Raw genomic sequence first — 7855 nt, forward strand, 5'->3', positions numbered from 1 at the left:
GGGTCTCCCAAAGCTACAGCCAATGTGACAGTGGGATGTGCTCTCATCTGGAGGTCTGACTGGGGAAGCATCTCTGTCCAGGCTCATTCAGATTGTTGGCAGAATTCATTTTCTCACTGTTGCAGGCCTGAAGGCCCTGGTTTCTTGCTGGCTATCTGCTCGTGGTGGCCCTTGGCCACTACATGCCACTTGCAGTTCCTTGCCGCCTGGGCTTCTCCAACATCAGTCTTGCAAGGAGAGCCTCTGCATCCAGCATGCTAAGATGGAGTCTTATATAATGTAATGTAATCATGGAAGTGACATCGTGTCATCTTTGCCACATTCTATTGGTTAGAAGCAAGTCACAGGTCCTGCCATGCTCATTAAGAGGGGACTGCATGAGGGCGTGACATCAGGAGGTGGGGATCACCTTCAGGTCTGTCCACTGTACCTGACAGTGACAGCCTGACTACTCAGTGCCAGGCACTGTTCTGAGTCTTTCTGATGAACTATCTCATTTAATCTTCAGAAAACCCCATGATGTGCTGTAATCATCACCACTGTGCTGATGAAGAAACGGCAGCACAAGCGTCAACTAACATCTATATAGGTAGTAACTGTTCTGCACTTGAACCACTGACTCTGGTTCCATGCCCCAGGCTCTTACCCACTGTGAGAACCAGTCTCACAGAACTTCTTGGGAAGAAAACCCACATAAGATGCTGAGTACAGGTCCTGGTACCAGGCCTATGACCCATTATCCCCAAATAGCTTGTTTTTGGCTTATCATCCTTTGGCAACCTCAGCTTGCACCCTGCATGCATGCAGAGGCCACATCCACAGATGCTTCACATCCCAGGGTAAGCAGACCCAACCCCAGAGCTCACTGGGGAGATAGAGGAATGTCATGGTATGTGTGTTTCCTTCACCTCAAACACTCCGAGCCCAAATCTACTGGTCTCTCTGACCTCAGCTTAAAAGTGACTTGCTTCCTATTGCTGCTGTAGCAGATACCCTAGATTTAGTGGCTTAAAGAAACAGAAATTTAACATCTCAGAGTCCTGGGAGTCAAGAGGTCCTAGATGGGTCTCACTGGGATAAAATTAAGGTATCAGCAGGCCTGCTTCCTTCTAGAGGATCCAGGGGAGAATCCGGGGCTTTTGTTTTACCTTCCCTTGTTTCTAGAGGCCACTTGAATTGCTTGGCTGCAGGCCCCTTCCTCCATCCTCAGAGTCAGCCATGGCCAGTTGAGGCTTTCTCACACCACATCACTCTGACATAGACTCTTGGGCCTTTGATTCCACTTCTAAGGACTCTTGTGGTTATACTGGACCCACCCAGATAATCCAGGACAATCTGCCTGCTTTAAAGTCAGTTGGATAGCAACCTTAATTCTATCTGCAGCCTTAATTCCCATTTGCCATGTAACATAACACATTCACTGCTTCAGATCTTAGGATGTTGTTATGGACTGAATGTTTAAGTCCCTCCTGAATTCATCTTTTGAGATCCTCCCCTCAATGTGATGGTATTAGGTGGTTGGGCCTTTGGGAGGTAATCAGGATTAGATGAGATAGTAGGGGTGGAGTCATCATGAATGAGATTAGTGCCCTTATAAGAAGCCCCAGAGAGCTCACTCCATCTTGAGCACCTTGACATTGGATTTCCTAGCCTCTAGAGCTGAGAAATAAATTTGTGTTGTCTTGGCATTCAGTCTATGATATTGTGTTGTAGCAGCCCAAGCAGACTAAGACAGATGTGGATATCTTTGGGGGCCATTCTGTCCACTCCATTGCCAAAGGAGGTCCAGGTTGGGTGCTGTGGAGTCCTTTACTTCTCCATCACCTCCCTTAGCCCTCTTCCAGGAGTCTCAAGCTCACATGCCCTTAGGGGTCAGGAGCTAATGTAAATGAATTCTCTGACTGTAAGATGAGTGGTGGCACTGTGGCAAAGGAAAACCTGTTTCAGATTCAAACATTTCAAAACACCGTGCTTGCCAGAGAAAACCTTCCATGGGCACATTCGGCTTGCAGATCTGTGACCAGATCTGGGCTGCAGGGAGGTGGGCACGTCAGTGAGAAGCAGGAGCTTGACCCTGGGCAGCCCGGTCAGGAATAGCTCTCCTCCCCCTGGGCTCGGGCAGCCTCTGCGGGGCCATCTGACAGTGCCACTTGGCCTCTCTTAGCCAGGTGTGTGTGCTGGGGACAACCTGCACCACCGTCTATGGTCCCCACAGTCCTGCCCTGGGAGCCACACACTGCGAAACTCACAGCACAAATGTGGACTAGATATTTGTTGGCAGAATAATTGAGCAACACCTAGTGCCTTCTCACTCACTCTCTAACTTGTTCAGGGGTACATGACCTCCTTCCAAAGAGCTCAGCTTCTCTTGACAGGTGCCAGCCTTGGACAGAGGCACACTGCACATGTGGATGTATGTGCGTGTGTGCATATAGATAATGGGCTTCAGTGGCTTGGAACCCAGGTCACCTTTGTGGGAAATCACCATGGCCCATGACTATAAGGCTGGGGCCAGGGGCTGGCACATGGCGGTGGGGGTTCCAGCCTGTCCTTCCACTGCCCCAGCGGCTTCCTTCCTACTCACTTTCCCCCTCACATTCGAGATTCCCTGGAGGTCGGGCCTGGTGTAATTACAGGGTATCTGCTGCCTTCCTATAAATCTAATAGACTTTTTGGCCTTGTCAGATTAAAACTTACCTATCAACCCGCCGCAGTCCTCTAGATCTCCCTAAATCTGTACTTGGGAGAGAATTTATGGCCAGGAATTGCATTTTGCAAAATGATTAAAGTTGCCAAACAGCCATAAAAAGTTGCAGGAGGAGATATGGTTTTTTTGAAAGTCTGCTTAATTTATAAGGGGTGGAAGGTTTATTGTCATTTAGAGTCCACAGCGAGGCAGCGATGGAGCGTTCGGCGGCAGCTGTGCACAGCTGCTCTCGCTTTATGCCTTTTACATGTTTTTAAATTGCCCTGCTTGAATCTGGCCTTCCGCAGCAGCAGCAACGCCCTGGCGGCCCAGTTTGCAGGAGGAGGTTGCCCTCTGACGCTCAGCCCCACTCATCTCCTGCTCCTCCTACCCCCCAGGCTCACCTTCTGTAAACATAGCTGATCTGGCTCCATGCTGACTGCTTCATCCCATCCCACAGTCCTCTGCTGGTACCCCTGAAACATTAACAAATACATGTGTAAAGGCTTTTAAGTTTATAGGTGATTTCACACAGTAACTTAGTACTTATCACCCCAGATTAAATGATTAAATGAGATAAAACATGTGAAGCTCTAAAGACAGGGCTGCTACACAGTGAGCTAATAAATAGCATTAGGACTCCCATTTACCTACCACTTACGAGGTGCCAGGACCTCTGCTCTGAGCTTCCTATGCATTAATCCATATAATCTTGGCTGCTGCCCTGTGATGTAGCTGTGAGTTGTGTCTGTTGTCTGTTTTAGGAAGCTCAAAGAACTTCAACCAAGGTCATGCAATAAATGCTCAATGAATATTAGCTGTTATTCGTAATACTATTAGAGTAGGAGCTTTATCTGTTTTGCTCCCAGCTTGGCACATAGTAGGAGCTTGATAAATCTGCTGACTTGAAGCATGCATGAGCTATGCTGTTGTCACTGCCAGTCTGATGCCCCCCAGGAGCACAGGGATCAGACTTTGTTTACTTAATGTCAAACCCTAGTACTGAGCCAGTGCTGGGCACGTAATGGGTGCTCATTACATATAGGAAAAATGATTGAATAAATTTAATCCTTATAACAACCTCATGAGGAAGGTATTAGGAATTTTATCTCGCAGAGGAGGAGTTAGAAGCTGAGAGGGAGTTTGATACCTACTCAGATCAGACCAATAGCAGCAGAACCAGGATTTTAAATCCAAGTCCAGTTTCCTCCCTCCCTCCCTTCCTTCCGTCCTCCCTCCCTCCCTCCCTCCCTTCCTTCCTTCCTTCCTTCCTTCCTTCCTTTTCTTTTCCTCTCTCCCTCTCTCCCTCTCTCCCTCTTTCTCTCTCTGTCCCTTCCTCCCTCCTTCCCTTCCTTCCTTCCTTTATTTACCATGGCCCAGCTGCCCACCTATTAGGCATTTGGGGGGTAGATTTAGATATTTTTCTTCTTCATCATTATCATATCTAATATTAAATATTATTCACCAGCTCAGATACCATGCCAAATAATCCTCCAAATGTACTTGCATGATATATATAACTTCTCCCATTTTATAGATGTGAAAACTGAGGCTCAAAGTGGATGAACAGCAATTAGCTGAATTGAAACTTCAGCCTGGATATGTGTGGCTCTGGAGATGGGCAATGATAATTTAGGATGATAATTGCTCTAATGAGGGAAGATCTCCAAATCCAGCCCGGCAGCGAGCAGAGGAATGTCAGGAAGGCTTCCTAGAAAAGGCGGTTTCTAAGCTGACAGAGGATAAGTAGGGGTTTGTCAGATAAACAACGGGGAATCATGCTTCAGGTGGAGGGAACAGCATGGCAGCAAGAAAGGGCAAGACTATTTCAAGGATGCAGATGTTTCAGTCTGGCTAGAGGCAGCCCTGAATTCTCTTTGTCCCCAACAGAGTTCAGTCCTAACTCAACCTCTGTGGGTTGCAGAGATGTTCAAGGCTGGGGAGGAACTAGTAGTCTGTGTGCCAGATACCCTTCTGGGTTCCCACCAGCTTCACCCACATTCCTTCTCTCTTGGGGTCAGGACCACTCAACCTGTTTGATCATCAGAGAAGTGGGAAGCTGCCTGCTGGCCTGTGATGGGTGAATCAGGTCCCACCTGGACTTGGTCTAGTGCTCTCAAACTTGCCTCTATCCTTCCATCCATCTTTTAGGACTTTCTCCCTTCCTCCCCACAGCTTGGGCATAGGGGTAAAGGAGCCTCCTTTTCTGTTTTCCTTGTCTCTCAAATGTTGCAGTATTTGGAGCCCAAAGACTTCCCCAGACTCTTTACGCATTCATTTGACGAATTCTTCTTGAGTACCTAGTGTGTTGCAGGTACTGTTCTGGGTGACTGGGAACACAGCAGTGAGCACAGAAGACTGTGCCATTGTCCTTATGGAGGTTACCTTGAATCCAAGGATAAACAAGATGATTTTAGAAAGTGACATGTGCCTTGATATTAGTAAAGCAAGTTGGCATGATAGGAAGTGATGGTATGTGTGTGTGTTGCCTTGGTTAGCACATAGGGATTCTTGAACCAGTATTTGAATGAGAAGAAGCTGAATGAGAGAAGATCTGGAGGAAGAACATCCCACACCAAGGGAGCAAGAAGGGCAAATGCCCGAAGTTAGGAATGAACTGCACCAGCTCAAGGAGAGGAAATGAGGCTGGAGTTTGGAAAGTTGAGGGGCAGAGTGGCAGGTGGGCAGGGGTCAGGTCATGCAGAGGCTTGTGGGGCACAGTCAGATTTTATATGTTACTGTGAGTGCAATGGGGAGCTCTTGGAGGGTCAAATCAAGGAAGAAACATGATCTGATTTGCATTTGTAGAGGATCATTCTCTCATTCATGTTGAAAACAGAAAGCAGATTATCAAGACAGCCACGGCTTTCTGTTTCTATCCATTTGACAGACAGTGCATCTCCTTGTGCAGCGCCAGCTGGGTCCTGAGGCACCATGGTGAAGGTTGGAGTAAACAGATTTGGCCGTATTGGCACCTTGTCACCAGGGCTGCTTTTAACTCTGGCAAAGTATATGTTGTTGCCATCAATGACCCCTTCATTGACTCAACTACACGGTCTGTGTGTTTCAGTGTGATTCTACCCATGACAAGTTCAATGGCACAGTCAAGGCTGAGAACAGGAAGCTTGTCACCAATAGAAAGCCCATCTCCATCATTCAGGAGCGAGACCCCAACATCAAAAGGGGTGATGCTGGAGCTGAATACGTTGTGGAGTCCACTGGGGAAAGCCAGTGAACACTTGGAGGGCAGAGCCAAGAAGTGCTCATCTCTGACCCTTCTGCTGATACCCCCATGTTTGTGATGGGTGTGAACCATGAGAAGTGTGACAACTCCCTCACGATCATCAGCAATGCCTCTTGCACCACCAACTGCTTAGCGACCCTGGCCAAGGTTATTGAGGACAGCTGTGGCATTGTGGAGAGACTCGTAACCATAGTCCATGGCATCACTGCCGTCTAGAAGACAATGGATGGCTCCTCTGGAAAGCTGTGGCATGGTGGCCAAGGGGCTGCCTAGACATCATTCCTGCTTCCACTGATGCCCGCCAAGGCCATGGGCAAGGTCATCCAGGAGCTGAATGGGAAGCTCACTGGCATCGCCTTCCATGTCCCAACCACCACCAATGTGTCTGTTGTAGATCTGACCTGCCACCTGGAAAAAGCTGCCAAATCCAATGACGTCAAGAAGTTTTGGTGAAGCAGGCATTGGAAGGACCCCTCAAGGGCATCCTGGGCTACAGTGAAGACCACATTGTCTCCTGCGACTTTAACAGTGACACCCACTCTTCTACCTTTGATACTGGGGCTGCCATTGCCCTCAATGATCACTTTGTCCAGCTCATTTCCTGGCATAACAATGAGTTTGGCTACAGCAACAGTGTGGTAGACCTCATGGTCCACGTGGCCACAAGCCCTCTAGACCAGCAGCCCCAGCAAAAACACAAGAGGAAGAAAGAGACCCTCACTAGCCCCAACTCTTCCCCCATCACACTGAGAATCTCCTGACTTTGACACAGTTTCCATCCCAGATCCCCTGAGAAAGGGAAGGGGCTTAGGGACCCCTACTTGTCATGTAGCATCAATAAAGTACACTGTACCCAGACCAAGAAAGAAAAAAAGACAGCCACAAATCCTAACTCATGATAACTCTTCTCTGGTGCTTCTAGGTCTTTAAGTGCCCTGCTAAGCACTTCCTAGAGCATTCTGACTCGAGGTCAGGACTCAGTTCCCAGTCCCCTCCCTGTGACTTCCTCCTCCCCACAGGTGGGTAAGGTCATGTTCTCAGTGCCATTTCCAAATTCCAGCTGTGACCAGACATCCTGATGCTTGTTTCCACATCCCTCTCCCCTCTGGCCAATGAGTTACCCAAGCACCATGCCAGTGGCTGCCCTTAGCTCTGAAGTCCAGGGCCCTACACACAGCCTGGCCCAGGGCAGGTACCTGACAAGTGCTTTCTGGTTGACAAGAAGTCTTTGAGCCCCTAAGTCACTGACGAGATCGCTAGATGAGCAAGCACACTTTGCTGAAATAGATAGTAAGAGCAGAAATACGGCAACATACTATTTACCATAGCATTTAGATCAAATCTATACTTACTTGGAATTTTGAAATCTGGAGGTTAAGTTTCTAAGTATTTACTAAAAGCAATAGTCGGTGATAATCAAAATGTGAGTAGCTATCTCTCAAGGACTATTCCCTTGTTGTCTTGAGACTGTGAATGTTTGTTAAAGAAGAATACGTTTGTTAAAATACTTCTTGTAAATACTTGGGTTTGAAAGGATACATTTGTTAGACTACTTCCAGTAAATACTTGGTTTGGAAACCTGTGTTTGTCACTGAATACTGCATTGGCTGCCTGATTTGGTTCTAATTAACCTACCAATATAGAAGAACTGTGCATTTTCTTATTAAGCTGGTAATGTATTTAAAAGCTGTCACCCTTGTTTGGGATTTATGCAAATAAAACTGTAGAATTTTGAAACAATGCACTCTCATTCTCCACCGACAGTAAGCTGGGGGTGGGCACGGAAGCAGGAGTCTGAAATATCATTTGCTGAAATATCCCCAGCACGGCTCCTGCTTGCCACAGAGCAGGTGTTGGACGCTTGTTGATGGGTGACGGGTGAATTGGCACTTCTAGGCCGGAACGCCCTCCACCAAACTCAACTG

The 7855-nt window shown here is 47.7% G+C and overlaps 1 pseudogene; it reads left to right on the forward strand.

The window, feature by feature from the left end:
- The first annotated feature begins 5620 nt into the window (after positions 1–5620).
- Positions 5621–7634, forward strand: LOC118907705 (glyceraldehyde-3-phosphate dehydrogenase-like; annotated as a pseudogene).
- The last annotated feature ends 221 nt before the right edge of the window (positions 7635–7855 follow it).

This window comes from Manis pentadactyla, chromosome 4 (assembly GCF_030020395.1).
Source record: "Manis pentadactyla isolate mManPen7 chromosome 4, mManPen7.hap1, whole genome shotgun sequence".
Classification (NCBI taxonomy): Eukaryota; Metazoa; Chordata; class Mammalia; order Pholidota; family Manidae; genus Manis; species Manis pentadactyla.